Here is a 24,989-nt window from a genome sequence, read left to right as displayed (position 1 = left end):
GTGGGCGAACCTATGGCCCCCACACAGCAGCTTGCTATGTGCTAGTGCTACTGTGTTATGTTACACTGAGTGAAGTGGCCACAGCGCTGTCTGTTTAGTAGATGCTTTTATCTTGAGAGCGGGATATAGACTGCTTAAGCTGCCGTTAGTCGAGGTGCATGCGTCCCCCCCCCCCCACCACACACACACACACACACACACACACACACACACACAGAGTTACCGCTGGGTCGGCCGAGTGCCATGTACTGCGCTGGTATGGCAGGCCGTTTTAACATTTATTAGCTTGACTGAATATGTATTTCAGACATCTCAAATACATTCCTTGCTAGTCAAAATTTACATTTCAGACATCTACAATAACATCTGTCCTATCTAAAATGAACATTTCAGATATCTTGAATATAATTCATACTAGTACAAATTACCTCACTTTCCCCATTCATGTGTATAGGGCTTTTATTTACAGACATCTACAATAACATTCTTCCAATCTAAAATAAACAGTCCGGATGTCTAAAACTGAATTCCGACTAGGATGAAATCTAATTTCAGATCTCCATAATCCAGTCAATACTAGTCATAATTATCATTTCAGATATAAAAATTAAATAAAACATTCTAGATATCCAGATATATAATTCTTGACATCAAAAATATATTTCTACTAATAGAAATTACATTACATATATCCACTACTGATTATATGACGAGTTAAATTGGAATTTCAGATATCTAAAATTTCAATATGCCTATACAAATGCAATTATAGATACTTACAAACATTCAACTAGCTTTCAACACAATAATTTTAACAAAAAATAGACAAGCCGACTAGCCACATTTCTATTATGGAAAACACCAAGCCATCCTACCAAGTCATAATTGCAATATTCCTTGTCAGAATTGTGACACAGATATCACTAATTACATTTATGCCAGTAGTAATAAAATTTTAAGTGATCTGGAATCAAATTTGTACCAGTAAGAACTTTCAGATATCTACAAGTCTTTACTTACTGCAAAAAGGCAACTAAAAATAAGTAAATTTTTCTTGAAATTAGAGAATTTGTTCTTGATTTGAGCAGCTAAATAAGACTATTTGCCAACGGAATAAGATTTTTGCACTTAAAATAATAACAGTTCATCTACATCATCTTATTTCAAGTGCAGAATAGCTAATAACCTTTTTTTAGGGGTAAGAATACTCATTCCATTGGCAAATAGTCTTATTTGCCTGCTCAAATCAAGGAAGAATACACTGATTTCAAGAAAGTTTTACTCACTTTTAGTTCCCTTTTTGCAGTGCTAAAGTCTTGACTTAATGTGTATTTCAGATATCTTCAACAGAATTCTTGCTATCTAAAGTGGAAATTTTAGATATCTTAAATATAATTATTTATAGTAGAAATTACATCACTTTTCCCATTTATGTGTAGTGGGATTTTACTTTCGGATATCTAAAATAACTTTCTTCCTATCTAAAATAAACTTTCTGGATGTCTGAAAACTAATCTTGGATTTCCATAATCCATTTTTTACCGGTCATAGTTTTTATTTCAGATATCAAAAATCAATGATCAAAAGTTTTGAAACCAATATGTAAGACATCCAACTTCGTAAATTCCGCTTTCTGTCCGTCAATTTGCAACCAGTAATGGCGTTGGTAGTAACTGACAGAATTGCAAAAAAAGGGCATGAAACTGAGCGAGCCCTATACAGGGAATGTGTAGCGACAGAGAGCGACGTTCAATAGAAAGTTGTGTAAGAAACCTTCACAGAATTGAACATTTATTGTCTACAGAAACCTACAATGAACAGTAAAGCAGTTTGACTGAGGTTGGAGCGCTAGCAATAGCTCATTTCCATCGAACCGAGGATCGTCGTTTCTTCATAAGGCGGGTTAGTTCAGGTAAGTCCTCACAAACAGAATTACTTTTTTTATTATTAATTGATATCTATTGTATTTTTTTGCTGTTAAAGATTGGGATGTCTTCTGTATAAAATGTAATACTTAACATTTGTTTTCCTAGGGCGGAGTGGCAGACCATCTATTGTTACCAGAGAGCACATAGACGTCCTTATGAAGCAAGGACATACAATAAAAAAAAAGGCAAAATGATGGGATGTTCCTCGTCATTTTAGAATAACAAAGCAAAGCTAGTGGACCTATGCATAAGAGGAAGACTGTCTGCCTCCATTCCTGTCTGGTTCCATTTTGAATCTAAGGGGTAGGGATAAGCAAAATAACTGTGACCTTCCAGATAAAACCAAGCAGTTCACACAGTGCAGCACTCCAGATGGCTGAATAGAGTTAATAAAAATACTTATTATAGTCACAACATATTTCTCTGCTTTCTGCAGGCCTTCTGCAAATATAAGAGAGAGATCTAAAACCTTAAAACTTCTTAGTAGTAAAGAGTAAATATATATGATAAATGAAATGAAAATAGTAAATAACATAAAATATGTAGACATAGTAATAATAATTCTATCATTCCCCCCTGTTATCATTTAATATACTCTTTTTCTCATCTCACTTCAATCGTTCATGATGTTTTCTTTCTTTTAAAAAGTAGCAGCTTATTAATACAGTCCTTTGGTTCAACCGCGATCTTCCGTACAGCTGAATAATATTTTTCACAACATTGAAGGTTCCCGTGTTGGAACCGGGCAGTGCTGTAACTTTTAGTACAGATCAACATGAATGCTTCATAGAGTTGTATCACACAAGAAGAAAGGTTTAGCTTTTATTTACAATTTAGGGTTCATCTAATTAAGTAAGGCCTGTTTTAGGTCCCTATGCGCACAATATTTGAATTTTACATTAGACTAGATAAGAAAAAACTGTTCAGTAACCAAGGTTGAATCCGTCTACTCTTCCCCCACCCTGTAAAACCCCTTACTTGGTTCTCCATTTACCATTCCCATGGACAATCATCCATCACTTTCATACCTTACAAATCCAGGAGTACCACTGAGGGGCATCAGAGGGCAGGCTGGGTCTTTGTCATCAGAAAAATTCATCCCATCTAAAAGATGATAAAAACTGATTTGACCCCAGGTGAAATCCTGCTCTCGGCCAATCTGAGCGAGAAGTACCTCTATTGAAACTAGGAGTTACCATTACCAGCTAAGATTAAAGGAACTTTAGAGCCAATCAGACCCTGGTTCTTCCTATATCAAAGCAAGAAATTGCATAAACCATAGGTCTTTGTGTGTCTGAAGCAAACAGTTTCCATCCTTTACCATAAATCATATTGAACATAATGCGACATCACAGTGTAGATGTCTTAAACACGCAAAAAATCAAAGTAAGTCAGTAGAACAGCGCAGTTAAACAAACAGTAACACAATATAAGAAGAGTCCAAAACGTCAAGAACGCAAAGTTAAGAAAGCCTTCAGGCCATTCAGGCACAAGGCAGAAATTAATCTAATCGCGCTTAGTGTCTCTTCAGGCAACTCCTCCCATTGAAGAATAAGAAATCAGAGTTCTCTGGCTTTTTCATCCCCAGTCCTCTTCTTGGTTCCTCCTCGCAGGCTGGACGATTGAGCTAGATGGTAATAAGTGTTCAGTTCTGGATGGGCACTGAGCATTTTATTTTGCATTTCTCTCTAATAAAACACTTTGTGAAGATGGTCTGCAGACACGAGAGCTTGTTTCTATTGGGGAACAGAAACAAGGTGTAATTAGTGTTCTTATCAAAAAAAACCATTCATGTGTCATTTATTAAAAAACATCCTCCAAGCACTTTCACATTCAAGATATTTCCGTGCACAATTATTTAGCTCCCAGAATTATGCAATTTAATTATTAGTTAAAAGAGTAATCTTTAAGTTCAAATGTGTTTGCAGTAGTTTCCTAATATTTCTTAACAGAATGCATCCAATGTTTGCCTTAACTTTCATTGTCTGACAGTTGAAGTTCTCTGCAACATAATTTCATCAACATATTCGTTTCATGTCATTTCCCATTTTATTTTAAAACCCTAATTGAGAAAAAGGAAGCCTTTCCATGTGAAAGCCTTTTCCAGCTCTGTCTCTCTCTCTCTCTCTTTTTTTTTTTTTTTTTTTTTTTTTTTAAAGAAAGAAAGTGAGGTGCTGTTCTGCACAGAAAAGACAAAATATTTATACCATGCTGTTACCGTTCAAGGATGCCAAGGTTCTTCAAAACAACCCAACATACAGGAGGATTTCCTCTGGGTGAGGTGAACCGGGTGAAAAGTCAGTGATCACTGCATTCTGATCCTTTTTCAAGGGCCTAGTCCATCTCGCCTCTGGGTTTCTGACTGTTGACGGGAAGTCCGAGGGAGGATTGACAGCAGTGGTGAGTGGATTTGTTTTTTTAAAGGTATAAATGAGTACCTGAGAGGTATTGCGCATAGAAGGGATAACGGAGTCCGAGAAAGTCCGTGATAACAAACCCTATCATCCTTGGCACTGATAGGTACACTAAGGTGTAACAGAGCCCAAAAGGTCTGTGAATCGAAGGGGTAACAGAGCCCAAAAAGTCTGTGTAGAAAAAAAACTAAATAGGATAACGGCGTCCTGATAATAGGCCGTGTAATTCGAGGCAGGGCGGCAGAGTCCTACAAAACTAACGTCTGCATTGTGTGTTTGTGTGTATGACTGGAAAATTAAATACCACTAGGTATTTTATTTTCATTTAAAAACAGTGGGATTGTAAGTAACAAGCCTTTGTGGAGGTCTAGCAAGAATTCTCCACTCAAAAGAGTTGAAGTGAGAATGACCACAACAGGTATTTTATTGTTACCCCACGGTGTAAAACTCCCAGCCTATAGAACACCCTATGTGTTACAGGACTGGATCAAATTTATAAAAATGGGAAAGGGACAAAGGAAAACGTTGAAACAGCTCCAGAGTAAAGACTGGAAATTCATTGAACAGCAGGACCCTGATAAAATAAAACCTTTAGCTTCATGGGTAAAAGAATACAATGCAGGTTTAAGGGGTGATTTAACAAACAAAAAATATCTAAAATTCCAGGAAGGTATTATTAATAAATGAAGAGATTTAAAAGGGAATCCCACAGAAACAATTTGGGAGTCTTTGAAAATACACGGTTAAACAAGGAGGTATTTAAAGGTCCCGTAGAAAAAAGAAAAGAAAAACAAAGTGTCGCAGAAGACTCTTTTCGCGCAAGCTGTCTGTCTGTCTGATATGTTTTGTTTTTGTTATATCTTGTCCAACGTAATGTGTCATTTAATGGGATTATTGCATGAAAGGAGATAATGTTTGAGTCCACAGCGTTTGAGAGTGTGTGTGTGCGCGCGAGTGGGGTGTGTGTGTAAATCTGCGTATATGTGTGTGCATATGTGTGGCTCAGAATAGCGTCTGAGTGGAGAGATTTACAGTGGAAAGTACTGTGTGGAGTTGATCTTCGTGAAGGGAGAATTTGGCCAGAATAGTGGTAAAAAGTTATTATAGTTGATATTTGGCAGGGGATTAAACATTTCTTTGAGACAACTGAAAAAGAAAAAAGAAAAATTTTTTTTTTTTTTGTACAAGCATCATTTTAACTACTGTCATTTATTGCAAAATTGCATATTAAGAATCCCAAATGAGCTTTAATACTTTGAGTAATAAAAAGATAAAATACAAGAGTAATTGAAATAATAAAATTAATAGTTTGACAGCCTTAGTTTAGAGATAATACACCAGACTTATATCTGGTTGAAAAAAGAAAAGCGAAAATTGAATAAAATTAATAAAAAAAGGAAACGGAAACGAAACTAAAAGGACGTTGCACCGGGGAAGCGTTTACATGGGGGGACTGACTAGACACTTCCGTTGTGGATAAAAGTGTTCTGAATTGCTAATAGCGACGTATAACTTTCAAAAATGGATAAGCGTCCAGGTGTCTGCAAGACAAAGAGTTGTACCCTTGCGGGACTGAAGCGTAAAACCGTGTTTGGACGAAACACAGGGGGGGTCTTAGCCAGTGCACGCTTTCCACTTTTTAAACTAAGCGGGAACTTAACACGTTGAAAACATCTTTCAGCGTTGCCATAGTTTTGAAAAATATTAAAAACATAGATCTGTCTGTGTAAGATAATGAAAAAAACAGGCCTTCGTCTGTTTGTTTTTTCTGAATGTCATCATTTCTATGTAACTGTATGTATGTATCTATTTAACTAAACGTTCGTCTGGATGAACTTATAAATCATGGTTTCAAAGATGTTCATTTGTTTTGGGAGAACTGCAGCTCCCTAATTCAAATAACATTTTTAAGCATGAACTATGTTAACTAAAAACTAAAGAAGGAACAAGAGGGACTTCAATAACAAAGTTTTTTTTTTTCACATTAAATATCTGGGCCGAATTCAATTGATAAACGGAGAGATTAACATGGTAATGAAAATATTTCAGCTTTGTTAGAAAATTGTAACAGGCAATTAGCTGTACATAAAAGCTTGTTGGGTTTACTCCACTACAGAATTAACCAGTGACCCCATCATTTGTTTGAGCCCTAAAGTAATCCAAACTCACTGAGATCTTATTGCTTTTAACAATATTGATTCATCACAAACCAGTCCATTTGAAAGAAGTTTAGAAATACATGATCTTTGATTTAAATAGACATAAAAAAAACTGTGCTTTAAACAAACTGTATGGAACTAAATATGAATTGCTTTTCTAAGGGTTTTCTATTCATTTATTTTATTTCTTTTTACTTGGGATTTGAGTGCAACTAATGAGAAATTTTGAAAAGTGTCAAATTATCAGAAGGCAACGTTACACGCGTCATCAGTTACAAAATCATCTGATGTTATTAGTTATGCTGAACTGAGGTCAACCTCAGAGGGACAGTATAACCTGAGAAGGACAATAGATATGATAAACAACTCTGACCATGATGTAAACATCTGAATGTTATGGCAAGGCTGGGTCTGTGTGTTCTGGCCTGGGAGCACGAAAACTATGTCAGAGGGAAAAATAAAATAAAGACAGCTTCTGAAGGGTTAAATTCTAATTCTAATCTTGGGTTGTTTTGGGTAGCCTTCTCAATGTGCTTACTGGGAAAACTCTTATCATTTATAGAGAAACACTAGAAGCTCAAAAACCTAAAAGACAAAATCATTGCTTTAAGGTTTAACGCTTGACCAATTGAGATTTGGGAAGTTATGTATAAATAAAGATATTACTAACAGCAAATACACATGGTCAATGGACCAGAAGGATATCAAAAGTTTGTAATAAGTCAAAAACCTATGTCCAGGCCCGTATTAAGACAATGTGGTGCCCCTGGGCACTATACCTCAAAGCCCCCCCACCCATCAGACATAATCAAGGGGATTTCTGTAATGTAATTTACTATTTACTAACTTACACAACTACATGTAGGCATATGAGCAGTGAGCAATATTCAAATATCTCATTTTAAAATGTTGAAATCAAAAAGCACAGCTTTTGATGTCTGTTCATTTTGGATTAATTTTCTGTAGCGTTAAAAAAGACGATACATTTGAACGTACTTGTGGACCAGCTCAACAATGACAGATTGGTGAGGGGGAGTGATAGATCATGTAGCCTAATCTTGATTTATTTATCATTTATTATTATTGTGACATCAGTGTTCACAAAATGAATAATGCATGGTCTTTCAACAATTTCAAGTAAATAATATAACAATTTATGAAAAATATATTTTTAAAGCATGTGTCATGTGGTGCCCCCACACCCCCACCCCCACCCCATGCTTGGTGCCCCTGGGCACTGGCCCACTGGCCCTTATGGATAATCCGGCCCTGCTATGTCATATTGGAAAATACATAATTGTGCTCCTTGGGAGACAATTTTGTTTTTTTGGTTTTTTATTTTGTTTTGATTTTTTTTTTTCTTTTAGAGATGTTTTGAACAGCGTTTCAAAAGAAAGGTGGTGTCTTAAAAATGTTTGTTGCTTTATGCTATTAACAGTTCTGTCTTTCTGCTTCTTTTTCTTTGCAAAGAAACCTGGTCAATATGATAGGAATGTGCTAACAGAGAGATTTAGTCTCTTTTTAGACATTCTCAGATGCGAGTGAATACCAAAACGGTGCTGCAGTGCCATGGGGGCTGATCCATGGGACAAAAGAGAAAAGGTGATGTCATTGACTTCAGCCTGATCCAATTTTGAGTTTTATTTTGTCACAGGCAAAGTTTGATTTATTTTTTAAATTACTTTAAATGTTAGAGGGAACACTGTAGTTAAAATGTTTGTGACTGCTTTGCTGTAATTTCTTTTCAACCTATGGAGCGTTTCTTTGGCAAAAAATGCTGGCAGAATTCATTCTGTTTTTCAGTTGCAAGAACTGGAGGATGGAAAATGGACAATGAAGGACTATGACTGAGGCATCGGACAACCTTTGACAACAAACACAGATGAGTTCTGCAGACACGACTTCATGCATTTCACTTCAGATTTTCTTGTACACAATTAAAACAAAACACACATTACGAAACACATTAACATTATGTAAAGGTGAAAACTTTTAAAGAAGCAACTTGATGGAATCATAGAGCAACCTAATAAATTAAGTGGATATTATATCAACAGTTGAATAAATAAAGAAATTAATTGGTTTTCACTATATAAGCAGAGTAACCTGAACTTTTAAATTGAAATTTAATTTAATGAACATCTTGGAGTAAGCAGATTTCTGCCAATCCGGCTCGAAGGACCAATTAAATGTCAGGTTCAAACACCTAAAACATTCATTAACAACACAAGAAGGAGAGACAACAATGAGATGGGTTTTCAAATAATCTTGCAAGGAGATCGAACGGAGATGCTTAATACAGATGTCCAAATTCGATCTCAAGCAAATCCGTCGCCCCCTCTCTATTTATTAGGAAAGGGAATCCCTGGTTCCATTTTGAATCTAAGGGGTAGGGATAAGCAAAATAACTGTGACCTTCCAGATAAAACCAAGCAGTTCACACAGTGCAGCACTCCAGATGGCTGAATAGAGTTCATAAAAACACTTATCATAGTCACAACATATTTCTCTGCTTTCTGCAGGCCTTCTGCAAATATAAGAGAGAGATCTAAAACCTTAAAACTTCTTAGTAGTAAAGAGTAAATATATATATGATAAATGAAATGAAAATAGTAAATAACATAAAATATGTAGACATAGTAATAATAATTCTATCACTGTGACATCATCCAGAGAAGACGGCTCACCCGCTATTATCATCTAATGTAGAACAGATAACTGGATCAATGTGTGCTTCTGTGCTTTTTTGTCTCTCTTGTTGTGTCTCTGCTCTGTCTTCTGTAACCCCCAGTCGGTCGAGGCAGACGACGTTCATACTGAGCCCGGTTCTGCCGGAGGTTTTCCTTCCCGTTAATGGGGAGTTTTTCTTCCCACTGTCGCTTCATGCTTGCTCAGTATGAGGGATTGCAGCAAAGCCATGTACAATGCAGACGACTCTCCCTGTGGCTCTACGACAAACAGCATTCTCTCCAGGGGAAGTCCCCTGGAGAGAACGTTGGTTACGTACCGTAACCCAAGATTCTATGAATATAGGCGTAGCCCTTTAAGGCCGTCGCTAGTGGGTTTATCCCTTCGCGCGCGCGCGAGCACTGAAAACTTTAGTCCACGCCCACCTGCTGTGTGGGCCCCACTCCGGTCAGTATAAATAACGGTCAGACCGGACAATCGGCTCCCAAATAGCTATTTTTCTTCAGCCATTCAGGAACCAGTGAGGCCCAGAACTTAAAGGGCTACGCCTATATTCATAGAATCTTGGGTTACGGTACGTAACCAACGTTCTATTTCATATAGGCTCCGCCCTTTAAGGCCGTCGCTAGTGGGTTTAAAGGCGAAGCAGGATGTGGTCCATGCCTCACTGGGTCCAACCGAACCACAAGCCTAAACCACATGTTCTCACAAGGAACTTCACCTCAGCCTCCAGTGTGCGTAATTACGCACTCAGAAGCGCAATGCGCAGCTGAACCACCGAGAGGAGGAACCTCTCTGTTCAGGACGGAGGCTGAATGACAGACCTGAGTCTGTGAACAGTGATAACGAAGGTTATGAACTGTAACATTAACGCTGCGTAGAACTAGCCAAAGGCTCGCAGAGATAACACTCTTCAGTCATTAAGATGTCATCCTCTCTGTAGTGGTGCACACCACAGCGCAGAGGTCTGGGCAGAGGTTGAAACCAAACCTGCTGCCAATGACGAAGAGGACAAGTTACAAACTGTAACCGTCTAACAATGAACGGAGCAGGTGAACAACCCCTGAGAGGGGCAGGAAACAATTAGCAGCTGAACCATAATGCTGCAACATAAACATGCCTGCTCGTTTTTGTCTTCATCATCTCTGGTCACAGAGAGAGAAGATCAACAGCAAACAGCAGAGGTCGCCAAATGAGACTGGAGAATAAACCTTTCCCACTGAGGTGGGAGGAGGTTGTCCAGATGAGCGTAATGATCATTCTGTCAGAACTCTGAGAACAGAATGAGTCATGGAGAAAGCTGAGACATCGCGCAGGTAAAACCTGATAAATGAGCACGGAGATGACCAGGAAGCTGCCGTGCAGATGTCTTCCACTGTCATTCCTCCATGCAGTGCTGTGGAGGAGGAGATCCCTCTGGTGGAGTGAGCTCTGAGCTTCTCTGGAGGCTCCAACCCAGAGGAAACATAAGCCTGAGAAATAGCCTCACACAGCCAGTGTGAGAGGCGCTGCGCAGATAAAGGCTGTCCTGCAGAATTGTCTCTGTAATGCACAAACAGGCGCTCTGTGCGGCGCAGTGCAGCCGTGCGCGCCACGTAACACGAGAGCGCGCGCACGGGACAGAGGAGATGGCGCGTGACTTCCTCCTCAGAGCTGTGAGGAGGAGGATAGAAGCCATTCAAAGTTATCACCCTCGATCTGAAAGAGCTTGTGATGCTCTTGGGTGTGAACGCAGGATTAGGACGCAGCACAGCTGAGCTGCCGTCCCCCTGTACGCTGAGACAGGAAGGAGCAACAGAGAGGGCGGACAGATCGCTCACTCTCTTTGCAGACGTCAGCGCTAACAGCAGAGCTGTTTTCAATGACAGCAGTTTCATTGGAGCCTGATCTAAAGGCTCAAAAGGCGCTTTAACCAAAGCGCGCAAAACCAGCGCTAAATCCCACTGAGGAACCAGTGGACGTGACACGGGTCTGTGTCTGCGTACACCTCTCAGGAAGCGCTTTGTCAGAGGATGGTTAAAGACAGTTCTGTCACCAAACCCTTCATGACAAGAGGAAATAGCCGCAGTATAAGTCTTAATTGTGCTGAGGGCTAAATTCCTGTCCATGAGCAGCTGGAGAAACGTCAATATGCAGGCTAGAGGACATGAAATGGGGTCCACGCCTTTCTCCGCACACCAGCGCTCAAAAGCTTTCCATTTTGACGCATATAGCGCTGTTGTAGAGGCGGCCCGTGCGCCCTGAATGGTGCGCACGACTTCTTGCGGAAGACCGAGCCTCTCTAAGCGCTCCCGCTCAGCGGCCAGGCCCAGAGACGCTGGCCTATTTCCGGGTAGCTCCTGATCGCTCCTCCTGCCTGGAGGAGCGCATCCCCCCTCCACGGCAGCTGCCACGGGCGGCCTGACAGCAACTGCTGCAGGTTGGGGAACCACGGAGCTCCTGTGCGCTCGGGGGCTATGAGAATCACCCGATGCTGTTCGCCGCGAACCCGGTCCAGGAGCCGCGGTATCAGCGGAACCGGAGGGAAGGCGTAAAGGAGCGTCTGTGGCCACGGATGAGCGAAGGCGTCCACTCCTAGAGGAGGATCCTCCTTCGGGCTCAGGGAGAACCACAGCTGACACTGTGCGTTCTCTCGTGTGGAGAACAGGTCCACTGCTGGTCTGCAGAACCTGCTCCAGATCTGAGAGATCAAGTCGTGATGGAGGGTCCAGTCTCCGTGACGAGGACCCCCTCTGGACATGATGTCCGCTCCTCTGTTCAGGACACCGGGGATGTAAACTGCTCTGATGGAGAGCAGGTTGGTGCGTGCCCAGCACAGCAGCCGTCTGGCCACGTTCAGCAGCTGAGCTGAGCGCACGCCGCCTTGCCGGTTTATGTACGCCGCTGCGACCCTGTTGTCGGTGTGGATCAGAACATGTTGATCCCGCAGCAGGGGAGCGAAATGCTGAGTCACCTTCAGCACCGTGAGGAGCTCCAGCACGTTTATGTGGAGAGACGTGTGGTCTGGCCACGTCTCTCCCACTACCTGGGACAGACACGTCCCTCCCCAGCCCGACAGCGACGCGTCTGTGAACACCGGGACGTGTGACGTAGGTCTGCTGAGGGGAACCCCTTCTGACAGAGTGGGCGGGTTTCCCCAGTGGGCCAGGTCGGCTGCCACTGACGGAGGGACTGCAATCATCCGCCTCTTGTGGCGCACAGGGTCTATGCGCAGGCGCGTGAACCATCTCTGCAGGCACCTCATGTGAAGCAGACCCAGCGGAACCACCACGTGGGCCGCTGACATCATCCCCAGCAGCCGCATGACGGTCAGAGCTGTCACTGTGCTGTGAGGTCTGACCCGGCGGAGCAGCGCGGACAGCGCGTCTGCTCTGGGCTGTGAGAGTCGGGCTCTCATGGTGGCCGAGTTTAGCTCCACGCCCAGATACACTATTAGCTGGGACGGGAGAACAGAACTTTTCTCCCAGTTTATGGAGAAGCCCAGTTCTGTCAGGTGTGTGGCCAGAGCTCTGGTCTGCACCGCCGCTTCCTCTCTGGATCGAGCCAGCAAGAGCAGATCGTCCAGATAAAAGAGGATTCTCATTCCTGCGGAGCGCAGCGGCTGCAGCGCCGTTTCCACGCATTTGGAGAACGTGCGTGGGGCCAGAGAGTAACCGAACGGCAGGCGGTTGTACTGATAGGGAATCCCCTGGAAGGAGAAGCGCAGATACTTCCTGTGTTTCGGGATGATGGGAACATGGAAGTATGCGTCCTTCAGATCTATGGAGGTGAACCAGTCGTTCTGGTGAACGTTCTCCAGCAGCTGTCTGATTGTCAGCATGTGGAACCGTCTCTCCACGATCGTCTTGTTGAACAGGGACAGATCGAGAATGGGTCTCATTCCTCCCGTTCTTTTCGGGACCAGGAAATAACGGGAGTAGAACCCCGTGTTTTCCTCCCCGTGGGGAACCCTGGAAATGACGTCTTTTTCCAGGAGTTCCCGCAGTTCCGACAGGAGAGCAGCGCTCTGCTCTGGAGAGGCCAGAACCGTCTCCACGATGCCTGTGAACCGTGGAGGGTGAGACAGGAACTGCAGCGTGTAGCCTCTGCTGATCAGTCTGTCCATCCACCTGTCCAGGGAACATACGCGCCGCCACTCTGAGCAGCGCTCCGAGAGCGGGCGCGCATTGATCTGCTGCGCCGTGGCGCTCGTGGCTACGAGCCAGGCTAGGGCCCCTGCCGCCGTCCTCCTCGGAGATTCTCCGAGGGGAACCCATGGGGGGCCCGAGCAGAAAGGGCTGTGGATCAACCCGAACCACGGCTTTAACCTGCAGGCCCGCCTCAGGGTTCTGAGGGGCAGCAGGGCCGGGCTGAGAGGAGGTGTGGATAACACGTCGCTTCACAGCCGGCTGCTGTGGTGACAGCGAGGTCTCTGCTCCGCTCCTACTGCGCGATGAGTGAGGAGGAGAGAAGGAGACATCAGCAGAGAACCCGGTGGGCTCTGGCTGAGCGCAGGGAGGTTCTCTGGGAACATGTTGCTCTAAAAGAGCGGTTCCACCTGACGTTACACCACCAGGGACGTCAGCGTGGGTAAAACGTCGTTTACCAGCTGGCTGCCGCTGTGCTGCTTTTCCTCCGCTCCCACGGTGTGAGGAGTGAGGAAGAGGAGCAGCAGCAGCATCAGTGAGCCTAGGCTGACCGCAGAGAGTTTCTCTGGGCTCGGGCCGCTCAGGGATTGTCTCGGCTGGAGTGGGAGGGACACTCCGCTCAGGACTCGTGAGGCAACGGAGCGTCTGAAACGAAAGTTTAGAGGCTACCGGCTCACCGTGGGTGGAGAATGTGTGTGAAGCCGCTGTGGGATCGTCCGATCTCACTGCAAGGCTGGAATCTGCTTGGATTTTGCCCTCAGAGTGAAGTTCGTGTTTTATTACAGAACATTTAACAACACCAAAATCACACACATTCCCCCCAAGAAGTCATTTCTTGGGCTGTCTCCTCTGTCCTCTCGGCTGGTGACGGCCTCTCTGGGCCGCAGGCTGCCGCGCTGGGAAGGGCTGCTGGTGCCGGGAGGAGGCGGAGGCTGCTGGAGGAGCGGAGCGGGAGAATCCAGGAGCCGTGGAGCGCCTGAACTCCTGTCGCTGGTTACGGCGATCCCGCCAACCACCAGAGGAGTGAGGGACGCGGGTGCCGGAGCGAGGCCGCACCAGGTCCCGAAGCGTCTCCGATTCTTCGGCGGTCTTCTGGAGCTTTTCCAGCGCCGACTTAAAATGAGGCCCGAACAGGGCATCCTGGCTGATGGGGCTCCCCAGCATCTCTTTTTTCAGATCCTCCGGGATGGAGGAGAACTGGTGGAGCCAGATGTTCCGCTGAATCATCGTCTGCCAGGCAGAGATGCGGGCAGAGCAGACAGCCGAAGCCGCGCAGAGGTTCAGGATGGCATCAGCGGAGCTGCAGAGCCGGTTCTTTGCCTCGTCCGGCAGATCCAGCTCTCCTGCCGTCTTCGACAAGTCGAAGGCCAGGAGGGCGATGTTATTAGTCGCCGCGGCCAGCTGGGAGGCACACTGGTGGGACCGGTCAGAAAACCCCACAGTCAGCTGGTCGTGCTTAGCGGGGGGAACAGGTCGCTGTCCAGCGAGCCTGTTTGTCTTGGCCCCAAACACGGAGGCGAGGCTGGCCTCTAGAGGAGGGACAGGAGGGAAGCACCGTTCGGTGAAACCCTCCACCCTTGTTAAAGGCGCGTAAGTCGTCACCGGCGCCTTTAGCTTGGCGGGCTCAGCAGCTGAGCCGGCGAAGTACGCCATCACCGCAGGATACTGCGGCCAGATCGGATCTGGGCGGCGGACGTGAGCCGAACCGAACCGTCCCGCTAGATCGTCCGATCGTGGCGGGGTTTGGGGTCGCGGCACAGCCAGACCTTTACGGTCCGCGGCCCTCTGGATCATTGCTGGCAGCTCCAAGAGGAGCGCGCCAACGGCCGGGAGCGGGGTGATGGTCGATGGCGGGAGGCCAGGAGCAGCTGAGCATCCGCCCAGCTGCTCCTCCTCCTCATCCATGCTCCCCGGCTGAGAAGCGGCAGCGGGGCTGTTGCCATCATTTTCGAAGCGGGAATCGTCCGATTCCCGCCCAGCATTGAAAAATGCTATGGCCTGGTCCAGCGGGTAGCTGTCGGCTGCGGGAAAAACTCCATCAGCCGCCGCTGTGAAGCTAGCTACCCTCCTCTGTTTGTCCTCCAGCGGGAGGAGCTCACAGAAGGGGCAGGACGACTGGGGCGTGAGGGCGAGGCCTGCATGCCGCGGACCGAGGCAGCGCTCGCACACGCCATGGAGGTCGAACCCCATGATGTAGCCGTTCTGGCAGGAACGGCAGAGACGGATGGTGGACATCTTGATGTTGTTGTTTCAATTGCTCGCTGAAGAAAAAAAGAGTGGAGAGAATGCTGTTTGTCGGGACTTTGACGCAATCAACTGGTTTCCTTATATAGGAAATTTTTGACCAATCTGTTTAATCTGACCCAATCTGTATAATATGATTGAACTTGACTTTGTAAAGTGCCTTGAGATGACATGTTTCATGATTTGGCGCTATATAAATAAAATTGAATTGAACATTATTGTTTTATATACATAGACACAATAAAAAACATTCCCTCCCCAAAAAAGGGACAGCCACCTAACTGTAAAAACTTCTTGTACTGAAAATAAACATGCAAAAACTTATTTTCATGCTTATAAAAATGCAAAAACATATTTTCTTTGAAATAATATTGCAAATACATAGACTGCACATAAAAATCCAAACATTTCTTGTCTTGCAAATAAAAATGCAAAAACTTATTTTCTAGAAAATAAAAATGCAAAAACTTCTTGTCTTTTTTCCCCCCAGTGTCCTGTCTAGCAATGTGCCAATAAGAATTGATGTCTTAATGCCAAATAGAGCTCGATAGATTGTACTTTCCCAAGTGGAGCAATCAGCTTTCACCATAGTGCTCCGCTTGATTTATGCATGTAAATAGCTTTATTTTGATTCCTGGGGGGACAATTTCAAATTATGTGGACACTACAATGGGAAAGTAGGAGAGTTTAGGAAGAACAAGAAGATAAACTAGAATCGTTCAACTTCTGAAGAAGTTGAAGAAGGCGCCCGCCTGGTGGTGCGCGTAACCGTCAAAGGCTAAGCTTTCTTAGTTCCTTGGTCGTAGGCTCTCATCGCTTGGGGATTTTAAATCAAATCTTTTAAATGAAAAGGATTTGTCTTCATCAAAACCTGCCGATCAGGAAAACTTTGTGTCTGCAGAGATGCAAACTGCGTATTTCGATCTGAGACGCAGCTAATGAGCTAATTGGCGACAGCCGACAGTCAACGTTTGCCATTCATTTGCTATGGTAGTCCTAAACCACTACTGACGTAATACACTTTTTGGCCACAAGCGTCATTTTGGGGGCGTTGTTTCCACCTCTTCTCTTAGAGCCGTTTCTAATAGAAAGATGAAAAGGCAAAAACGGTCCAAACAAAAGGTTGTAACGTTTACATTTGTAACCTCTGCCTTACATAAACACTAGAATTAAATCTTAATAAATAAAAGTATAGACAATTATTTCAGTAACTCAATTCAGTTAGTGAAATACACTATATACAGGGGTTGGACAATGAAACTGAAACACCTCTCATTTTAGTGTGGGAGGTTTCATGGCTAAATTGGACCAGCCTGGTGGCCAATCATCATTAATTGCACATTGAACCAATAAGAGCAGAGTGTGAAGGTCCAATTAGCAGGGTAAGAGCACAGTTTTGCTCTTATTAAAATATTGCAATGCACACAACATTATGGGTGACATGGGTGAGTTCAAAGGAGGACAAATTGTTGGTGCACATCTTGCTGGTGTCAGGATTTGTTTATTGATGAACTCAGAACACACAGGACAAAAGTTTGAGAGGTTTATTGAAGGGTAGATGACTGATGGAAGATGTAACCAGAGGTGCAGGAATACAGCGGCTCAGGGGTGCAGGTGAAGGCAGGGGCTGACGGCCAGGAGAGAGAGAGTCCAACAACGCTGAGTGGGGTGGCACAGAGCAGAGCCTTCTCAGAGCGGCTAGTCAGGTTAGCAAATCACTGGGGACACCAGAACACAGAGCAGAACTTCCCAGGAACAACGGTGAGGCACAAAGTCTTTCAACGAGGCAAAACTAACCTTAAATCTGAAAACAGAAATTGACCTTCCAAGGCAAGGACGAGGACTGGCATGGAGTGGATGATACAGAAGACGGACCAGCACTAAAGTGAGGCGGAGGGAGGTTTAAATAGGAAGACTAACAGGTGACATGCATCTGACTGAATAATTACTAACAGGTGTGACTGACTGCAAGGAGAGTGAAGTGAAGGCTGGGTGGAAGGGAAGGCTGAAGTGAGGGGAAGGAGAAACTAAAAACAATAAATAAAGTTAAACCCTAACTAAAACTAAAACAAGGTGGAAAAACCGAAAACCAATGGCAACAAAAGCCGAATCAAAACTAAACCATGACAGCTGGATGTGTCAAAACTTTCTTCAATTCAATAAAAACAAAACTGAAGTAATAATATTTGGACCAATAGAGGAGAGATCAAAAGTTAGCACACAGCTTCAGTCGCTTCAGCTAGGAACCTCTGATCAGGCCCGAAATCTGGGTGTAGTGATGGACTCAAACCTGAACCTCCAAAAGCATTTACAGACAGTGACAGGGTCGGCTTTCTATCACCTGAGGAACATTTTCAGGATTAAAGGACTAATGTCTCAAAAGGATCTGGAAAAACTAATCCATGCGTTTATTTTTAGTAGAATTGATTACTGCAACAGTGTTTTCACACGTCTGCCTAAAAAGTGGACCAGACAGCTGCAGCTGATCCAGAACGCTGCTGCACGCGTCCTCACTAAGACTAAGAAAGTAGAGCACATAACCCCAGTTCTAAAGTCCCTTTACTGGCTCCCTGTATATCTGAGAATAGACTTTAAAATACTTCTGTTAGTCTATAAATCCCTAAATGGCTTAGCACCTAAATACATTACAGATTTGTTATCAGTGTATCAACTTTCCAGACCACTAAGGTCTTCTGGCTCCAGCCTACTCTGCATACCTATAACCAGAACTAAACACGGAGAAGCAGCATTTAGTTCCTATGCTCCGCTTATCTGGAACAAACTTCCAAAAAACTGTAAAAGTGCGGAAAGCCTGAGTTCTTTTAATTCAAGATTAAAAACACATTTGTTTAAAATTGCCTTTGACTGTTCTCGTTAAACTGTTTTACTGTTTTTAATGTTCTTCTTTGTTTCTACATTCTATCTCTACTTGCTTTTATTCTATTTTCTAGCTACATTTTATTCCTACTTGCGTTTATTTTGCTATATTTTAATCATGTAAAGCACTTTGTATTGTCTCTGTACTGAATTGTGGTATATAAATAAATTTCCCTTGCCTTGCCTTGCATCTGTGACCAAGACAGCAAGTGTTTGTGATGTATCAAGAGCCACGGTGTCCAGGGTAATGTGGACGAACCACATCCAACAGGATTAACTGTGGACGCACGAGGAAGCTGTCTGAAAGGGATGTTCGGGTGCTAACCCGGATTGTATCCAAAAAACATAAAACCACATAACTCTACTTATAACTAACTTTCTGAAATATAAACTAAAGGTCAACAATCAGTTCTAAAACATCTTTAGATGAACTCTTGTTGAGCCCTGGAGTATGGAGGACCAAGTCTTCCATATTTAAAAAATAAATACAGAAATAAATAAATGCTCAATAAATAAATATGCATACAATTATGTGCCACCAAAAATACAATGCACAAATAAATGTAGATAGAAAATGAATTATACAGTGAGACAAAATGTATATATTTCCTTTAATTAGCCACTTTATTTATTAATTACTTATTTTTTTAAGTATTTATTTATGTGCATGTTATAATATTTTTGTCTGTTTTGTTCTTTCTTTGTATTTTTTTGCCCTATTTATTTCTCCGATGCTATTTTTTTCTGCCTGTCCTTTTTACATTTCTGTTTGTCCTTTTTACATTTCTGTTTCTCGTTTTTACATTTCTGTTTCTCGTTTTTACATTTCTGTCTGTCCTTTTTACATTTCTGTTTCTTGTTTTTACATTTCTGTCTCTCGTTTTTACATTTGTTTCTCGTTTTTACATTTCTGTTTCTCGTTTTTACATTTCTGTCTGTCCTTTTTACATTTCCGTCTCTCCTTTTTACATTTCTGCCTGTCCTTTTTACATTTCTGTATGCATTTCTGCCTCATTATGCAAATGAGGGGGACTGTGTCTTAAGGGCTCAACTTCTTCCCATTGGTTGGTTAGCATTTTACTGGGTCGGTCAAATCTACATGGCTTTTCCCCGACATGAAGCATTGTTTAATAATGTCAAACTCAGCAGGCAGACGTTCAGTGGCCGACCAATTACGGGAAGCTGCTAATAGATTGGAAGAATTAGAACGCTGTACATTTGGGATCTGAAATGTTTTTCGGTGGTTTCAGATTCGGCTTTCCAGATCAATAACTCATCGGCGGATGATTTATTCTACAAAACAGACACCTCTCCGCAACCACCGCAAGGCAGACACTGAGCTACAACCGTAGTTTCCTCAAAACGAGTCCGTGGGCCAGAATCTGTGGGACGTCTCCTTAAGAACTTTCGTATGAACTGTCAGACGGCAACTTTCTTGCACTTAGATAAGTTGCTACACATAGCAGTGATCTTAAAACATCAATGTTCCCAAGTTTTCACTTGCACATTAATAAATTATTGCTGATAAAAAATCTAAACTGTTGTGATTCGATTTTTGCTGCTCAGCCAATCAGATCGCTGTATTGTCAGCTGAGTGCATTCAATGTGTAAGGTGTTGTAAACATTTGTTTCCAGACGAAGAAAGCCCAATAATAGCATTTTCTGGTGCCAGTTGGCAAAGATCTTGATGGCAAGGAAAAAGAAATATCCCAGACCATCCATCATCCATTTTCTAACACGTTTATCCCTGCTGGGTTCGGACCGGTGTCAATGGGCGAGAGGCGGGGTAGACCCTGGACAGGTCGGCAGTCCATCACAGGGCAGAAATAGTCCAGACTTTTGCTCATTTTACTGTGATATCACCAAGACCTGCTGCGGTAGGATAGCACAGCCAAACGACTTATCCACGCGAGAATTTCTATCCCCTGCATCGGGAGAGTGTTTTAAATCAATAAAACTTTTAACCTCCAGCTTTGTGAGGTCTAAATATTTTTAAACATCACATTCTAATAAAATGAAATTGATTTTTTTAAACTCCTAATACATTGTTCTGTTTTTAAAATCGACATATCTCGTTGATAAACAAAGAGCAAAAGGCTGGGGTGTTAAATGTGCACAGCCGCCAGCTTACCTCAAGTTCTTTCTGTAAAACTGACAGACCATAGTAGTCATGTTTCCTCAGCCATGTCTTTCTCCAAATACGTCGTCGCCTTTTCTTTTTAGGGCTTTCTGCACACAAAATTGCACATATTGACAAAGCAGCGCGTTTCTCTCTGGTAATGTTTACAGTAGCCATCGACACTTCCGTCTTCTTCTTCTTCTTCATCTTCTTCTTCTTCTTCTACAGTATGAGCACTCCGGTCGCGTCCGAGCGTTGCGCCGTACACAGATCATGAGCGGTGAACTTTTAAATCCGCGGTTCCGTCGCACAGTTTGAGATGTATATAAGTACCACGACTGAAAAACTCATACAGTGTATGCCCGGCTTAACACACTTACCATAACAGCTCCGCATCACCGTTTATGAAAACGAACTTCCACTTCTTCTTCTTCTGTTTTAAAAGTGGTGCACCCTTCATCTTCTTCGTGTTTTAATGGGTGCTGACCACATCCAAAAGGAATATTACCGCCCGTCTAGTGGTGCGCTCTGTTCCTCATCTTTATATTATCAGCAGCGCAACCAGCTACCGTAACACCTGTTAAATGTATCACTGTTATAGCTCCGAAGGTCCAGAAACTCATGTGTGCTATAGCGCAGCAACGCCGTGCAGTTTTGAAAGAAAAGATAGCCAGTGTGGTGTTAGCTTTAGCCTAGCACGCACCCCCCTCCGCGGTTCACAGGCTTTGTTTATGTTCAGGTCGCCGGCTGAGTTGCACTTCCGCCCGGCCAGGAGAAGTCGGCAGGACCAGTGTTCTGGAGATCTATAGGATGACGGGAATATCGGCGATAAATGTATCACTGTTATAGCTCCGAAGGTCCAGAAATTCATGTGTGCTATTGCGCAGCAACGCGGTGCAGTTTTGGAAGAAAAAGTCAGGTGATAAATAGATTAAAAAAAACTTCGGGAAAACTGTTGTTTTTTGATGTGAGACGGTGCAGAGCTGAAAAGTCCATTTTGCGCCTGCTAATGAGCAGTAGTTCTTGCTGTTGCAATTTTTTCATCATTCATTCATTTATATCAGTTGTTCAAATTATTTATTTGTTACTTGTAAAAAAATATATATATATATTGGGTACCCCCAGCGGGTTGCAAACCTGCGACCTTTGATGCACCAGCCCAACACCTAAACCCCTGTACCAAAAAAAAGTGCCATGCTGAGCTCTGCATTTTTGAGAGGTCAACTGTGTCTAGGAAGTGGTTTTGAGAAGTGGTGTTTGGTTAATTTTGTCACCACGGTAACTTTAAATGGCGTCAAGTACAAATAGCACACTTCGCGGCGTCGAGACGCACGTTTTGATATATAGTTTGTGGGGGTACAGCCTACGGTTCGGGCTGTATTAACGGTGACGGAAGAATAAAAAGAAATAACTAGAAAATTTCTGAAGAAATTTAGCAAGGCGCCTGCCTCTTGGTGCGTACCGTACCGTCAAAAATACTAACAGGAAGCAACACTGCGATTTTCAGGTTCCTACGGTCTTCACAGCCCTCGCAGCGGCCGTTGAAAGGTGCCATGTTAAGTCAATGGACCCCCTAGGAGCCTCTTGCTAGCACGTTGTCATGGAGACTCACTGACAGCTACAGCCCTCTCTGTCTGTAAAGGCAGAAGAACTCTGGCTAAGCAGCTGTTGGTAGGACCTTCCTAAAGCTATTTCCGGTTAGCAACATGCTAACGGTTAGCCGCTAGCATGGTTGTGTTCAGTATCAGCGGGTGATGTTACTCTGTTAGTTTGGTTGAAATCCTGTACTGAGAAGTGCCTAAAAAGGGAGAAAATCCTAAAATTTACCAAATCTGTCAAGCAGGAGTTTGTACAAGCTTCTTATAGCTACTTCCGGTTAGCAACATGCTAACCGTTAGCCGCTAACATGGTTGTGTATGGTATCACTGGGTAAGTGTACTCTGTTAGTTTGGTCCAAATCCTGTACTGGGATGAGCCTCAAATAGGGAGAAAAAACGTTGTTTATAACGTTGCCATGGTAACTCAAAATGGCGGGTGGTACAAAAAAATACTTCATGGGATCAGCACACATGTTTTAATATACACACTGTGGGGATTATAATACAAAACTCTAAGTCTCCCACACCGGGAATCGATCCTACGTCCTCTTGCATACTAAGCCTGCACTCTTCCTCTGAGCTATACTGTAACGCCATATACAGGCATGCAGTATTGGGACCATAAGGGGTTTGGTCCCCCATTGAAAAGCATTGGATGTTTGACACCTGATAGCTTGGAGATGCTTTATGCCACGTAGCCCAAATTTCTTGTGGAGCTTTCTCTCTAAAGTAAGAACAGACTCTGTGAAGCAGAAGATGGTGAGACCTTTCTAGAGCTACTTCCGGTTAGCAACATGCTAACAGTTAGCCGCTAACATGGTTGTGTTCAGTATCACCAGGTGATTGTACTCTGTCAGTTTGGTCCAAATCCTGTACTGGGAAGTGCCTCAAATAGGGGTGCCAATACTTAATGTCACCAAACGTGACCAAAGTTCATTGGTCAGATTGGCCTCCTTTAGCAACTCAGCCTCACCACATCTGGGCCCAGAACTCAACATTTGACCAAAATTGTCAGTAGTGCCATTTCCCACAGGTGGGTGGTGCTGTATTGGCCAATTGGGTCGTGTCTGGGTATCGTGCCAGGTCCTGTTGGAAGCAAAGACCCAATAGGAAAGCATGTAAAATCCAAAATGGGACAGTAAACTGACACAAGGCTGAAAGTCACATGAAAATTTTAAAATGTTAAGAGGAAGTGACTGTGCGAATTTCAGATTTCTACATTAATCACAGCCGCTGCAGCTGGCGTCGAAAGTTGCCATTCTATCTCAATGGAACGTCTCCCACTGGCCCTCAGAGTTCCGTCGTCATGGAAACTCACTGACACAGCTGCAGCGGGCCAGTCTAAAAAAGTGCAGACACTTGGTGTCCAAGTCTGCCTATTGGATTATAATGGAGAACTTTGCCTCGAACAACGCACGATTTCTCCGGAACCGTAAATGGTAGAGACGTAATTTTTTCTGTGTTTATTTCGTAAAGGATAGGGGAAGAAGACTTGCTATCGGTTTTTGCTGGAAAAAGTTTAATAAAGGCGTAAAAAATTATGATCTAAAGGACATTTTTATGAAATTTCAGAAATCCTCTGAAAATGATCCCGAACAAATCGCTCTGGCTAAAAAAGTATAAGAGATATCAAAATAATTCTTTCACTGTGAGTATCAGCAGGCTTTTGATGACCATGTAGCTCATTTTTATATTTTTACAAAAATCGGTGTAGGCACAGCGACGATGTAAAAAAGTGGATGATGTGGGAAAATGCAGCTCCAAAGCGATTTCAGGATTTTGCACATTCGCTACTCCCGAACAAATTGTTCCTGTGGAAAAACCGTAACAGTTATCCACAAAAAAAAAATTTCTTGAGTGCCAGAAGGGTTGGGACATTCATGTGTGAAAGTCTCATGTCTGTACATAAAACGGTTTAGGAGTAGCGACGATGCGAAAACATGTGATGTTTTGGATTTTTAGACGTCATTTTTCAAAACCGCTCCATAGGAAATGAATGGGGGAGGTTTCGGGTTTGTGTCGGTCTGAGGTGATTTGCGAAAAATCTATAAATGCCACACCAATGAGGGTTACATTTCCCAAATCCAGACAAAAATACCTACATTTTGATGTATAATTTGTCTACATAGAGTGAAAATTGAGTGAGTAAGGTCAAGTTGTTCGGAGTTTTGAAATCTATAAAAAAGCTAGAGTGGCCCACTCTGGCAGTTGAAGAATTCCGTCATTGACTTTCATTATAAACGATGATTTCACTGATTTTTGGACATGAGCTTTGAGGAGTACTTGTGAGGAGACGATAACAGATATCCACATCCCGTTTTCACTTCTGAGTAGGTCACAGATATATCTACAAACTGGAAGTTAAACGGTGTTCGTAGGTGAAAGCATGACGACACAGTACAGCGTTGAAAACGGTCATTTGGAGGCTTTTTTGAGGCTTTCTTTCTACCCGACTCCATTCATTCCTATGGGGTTTTTTGGGGGTGGTTTTTCGCTAATTTTGTTGCCATGGTAACTCGAAACCCGAATAAAAGTAGTAGCACACATCTCGTAATCGAGCCACAAGTTTTGATACCTATATCGTGGGGGTGCTCGCTACAGTTCGGGCTGCATTTATCGTGATGTAAGAAAAATAAAGAATAACTAGAAAAATTTCTGAAGAAATTTAGCAAGGCGCCTGCCACTTGGTGCGTACCGTACCGTCAGAAATAGCAACAGGAAGTAACACTGCGAATTTCAGGTTCCTACGGTCTTCACAGCCCTCGCAGCGGCTGTTGAAAGGTGCCATGTTAAGTCAATGGACCTCCTAGGAGCCTCTTGCTAGCAGCGTTGTCA

At 43.4% G+C, this 24,989-nt stretch overlaps 2 protein-coding genes and 1 long non-coding RNA gene across 3 annotated transcripts in view; all 3 read left to right on the top strand.

The window, feature by feature from the left end:
- The window catches only part of LOC118560258 (protein NLRC3-like), a 492,641-nt gene that overhangs the window by 341,877 nt on the left and 125,775 nt on the right, over nt 1-24,989 (top strand). The window lies entirely within an intron of this gene.
- LOC118560265 lies at nt 1,826-2,103 on the top strand. The gene is made up of 2 exons (XR_004929224.1): nt 1,826-1,912; nt 2,034-2,103. It is a non-coding gene; the product is annotated as an uncharacterized LOC118560265 (long non-coding RNA).
- LOC118560255 (protein NLRC3-like) overlaps nt 4,225-24,989 on the top strand; it is a 943,592-nt gene continuing 922,827 nt past the window's right edge. The window contains exon 1 of the mRNA XM_036131166.1: nt 4,225-4,328. The gene's annotated coding sequence lies outside the window, so the exon portion shown is untranslated. The remainder of the gene's footprint in view (nt 4,329-24,989) is intronic.

Source organism: Fundulus heteroclitus, unplaced genomic scaffold (assembly GCF_011125445.2).
Source record: "Fundulus heteroclitus isolate FHET01 unplaced genomic scaffold, MU-UCD_Fhet_4.1 scaffold_41, whole genome shotgun sequence".
NCBI classification, from domain to species: domain Eukaryota; kingdom Metazoa; phylum Chordata; class Actinopteri; order Cyprinodontiformes; family Fundulidae; genus Fundulus; species Fundulus heteroclitus.
This window is presented reverse-complemented; position numbering and strand designations above follow the sequence as displayed.